The sequence below is a fragment of the Callorhinus ursinus genome, unplaced genomic scaffold (genome assembly GCF_003265705.2).
Source record: "Callorhinus ursinus isolate GAN/ISIS: 27379988/994484 unplaced genomic scaffold, GSC_fseal_2.0 scaffold4, whole genome shotgun sequence".
In the NCBI taxonomy this organism is placed as follows: domain Eukaryota; kingdom Metazoa; phylum Chordata; class Mammalia; order Carnivora; family Otariidae; genus Callorhinus; species Callorhinus ursinus.
In genome coordinates this window covers 8,124,047-8,126,647 of record NW_027397066.1, presented here as the reverse complement: position 1 = coordinate 8,126,647, position 2,601 = coordinate 8,124,047, and the positions used below count along the sequence as shown (strand labels likewise).

At 43.1% G+C, this 2,601-nt stretch overlaps 1 pseudogene; it reads left to right on the top strand.

Annotated features, from left to right (window-relative positions):
* The first annotated feature begins 658 nt into the window (after nt 1–658).
* Nucleotides 659–2,440, top strand: LOC112835774 (importin subunit alpha-1 pseudogene; annotated as a pseudogene).
* The last annotated feature ends 161 nt before the right edge of the window (nt 2,441–2,601 follow it).

Genomic DNA, 2,601 nt, shown 5'->3' with positions numbered 1-2,601 from the left:
TTTCTTTGTCCCATGTATGGTTCAATGTTTAATGAGCAGTTGACATTCACTCTCTCCAAATCCTTTCCTTTTGTTCCCTCTTGAATGCAAACCATCATTTTGGCCTCCCCAATGCTCCCAGATACTCCTCATTTCATCCTCCAAGGCCCTCCACAATGCTAATTTAATGCTCACTTCAGTCCATATGACTTGACCTAATAGTACTTAAAGCATGCTCTCCTTCTGCCTGGTCATACTTTCTTCACTTGACTTCCAAGACATCCCACACTCTTGGTTTCCTTCTGAGCAACCTCTTCAAAATTGACTTGGCTTGTTCCTCTTCACTCTCAACACATCTAACCAGGCCTCAGAAACTGCACTTTCTTTACTTGAGCCCGCTTCCTAGGGACAGCATCCAGAAGTTTCATAGGAAACCTTCATCCAGAAGGTTTCATAGACCATCCCTGCTCTGGCAAATCTCAAATGTGCACCTCTATCTAGGACCTCACCTTTGAACCCTGACTTATAGTCCAACAGCCTACTTGGTGTGTCCACTTGGAAGCTAAAGAGACATTTCTAATCTGACATATCTAAAACTTACTTCCTACACCGTCTTTGGGGTGATCCGTGGTGGATGTTTTGAGGGCAGCTGTCCTGTGGCTTGCGCGCCCTGGACCGCCTCCTGTGGAAGCCTGAGCCGGCTGTGTAGCTTTCTCCCTTTGTCTCATAACCATGTCCACCAACGAGAATGCTAATTCACCAGCTGCTCGCCTTAACAGATTCAAGAACAAGGGGAAAGACACTACAGAAATGAGGCGGCGCCGAATAGAAGTTAATGTGGAGCTAAGGAAAGCTAAGAAGGATGACCAGATGCTGAAAAGGAGAAACGTAAGCTCATTTCCTGATGATGCTACCTCTCCACTACAGGAAAACCGCAACAACCAAGGCACTGTAAATTGGTCTGTTGATGACATTGTCAAAGGCATAAATAGCAACAATTTGGAAAGCCAGCTCCAGGCTACTCAAGCTCCTAGGAAACTGCTTTCTAGGGAAAAACAGCCCCCCATAGACAACATAATCCGGGCTGGTTTGATTCCAAAATTTGTGTCCTTCTTGGGCAGAACTGATTGTAGTCCCATTCAGTTTGAATCTGCGTGGGCTCTCACTAACATTGCTTCTGGGACATCAGAACAGACCAAGGCTGTGGTAGATGGAAGTGCTATCCCAGCATTCATTTCTCTGTTGGCATCTTCCCATGGCCACATCAGTGAACAAGCTGTATGGGCTCTAGGAAACATTGCAGGTGATGGTTCAGTTTTTCGAGACTTGGTTATCAAGTATGGTGCAGTTGACCCACTATTGGCTCTCCTTGCAGTTCCTGATATGTCATCTTTAGCATGTGGATACTTATGTAACCTTACTTGGACACTTTCAAACCTTTGTCACAACAAGAATCCTGCACCCCTATTAGATGCTGTTGAGCAGATTCTTCCTACCTTAGTTCGTCTCCTGCATCATGATGATCCAGAAGTATTGGCAGATACCTGCTGGGCCATTTCCTACCTTACTGATGGTCCAAATGAACGGATTGAAATGGTTGTGAAAACAGGAGTTGTGCCCCAGCTTGTGAAGCTTCTAGGAGCTACTGAATTGCCCATTGTGACTCCTGCACTAAGAGCCATAGGAAATATCGTTACTGGGACAGATGAACGGACTCAGGTTGTAATAGATGCAGGAGCACTTGCTGTTTTTCCCAGCCTCCTAACGAACCCCAAAACTAATATTCAGAAGGAAGCTCCGTGGACAATGTCAAACATTACAGCTGGTCGCCAGGACCAGATACAGCAAGTTGTGAATCATGGATTAATCCCATTCCTCGTTGGTGTTCTCTCTAAGGCAGACTTTAAGACACAAAAGGAAGCTGTCTGGGCTCTGACCAACCATACAAGTGGTGGGACAGTTGAACAGAGCGTATATCTCGTTCACTGTGGCATAATAGAACCATTGATGAACCTCTTAACTGCAAAAGACACCAAAATTATTCTGGTTATTCTGGATGCCATTGCAAACATCTTTCAGGCTGCTGAGAAACTCGGTGAAACTGAGAAACTTAGTATAATGATTGAAGAATGTGGAGGTTTGGACAAAATTGAAGCTCTACAAAACCATGAAAATGAGTGTGTACGAAGTTTCATTAAACTTGATTGAGAAGGATTTCTCTGTAGAGGAAGAGGAAGATCAGAATGTTGTGCCAGAAACTACCTCTGAAGGCTATACGTTGCAAGTTCAGGATGGCACTCCCGGGACTTTTAACTTTTAGATTGTACAGCCGAGGCAGAAAGTTGTTTGTTGTGTACTCTGTTTGGTAGAAGTTTGTCTTACTGTTTCTCTACTAAGAACTCTTTTTAAATGTGTTTTGTTATTGTAGCACTTTTTACAACAAAACTCTACTTGACCAGTTCCAAACCGTACAACCTGTATGAAGCTCCTCCTCAGTGGGTTGCTTATTTCTATGTAGAATCTCCTCTCTTGCAGTGTCCTGTAAATCAAGATTAAATTCCACTCTTTTCTTTAAAAAATAAAATAAAATAAAATAAAATAAAATAAAATAAAATAAAATAA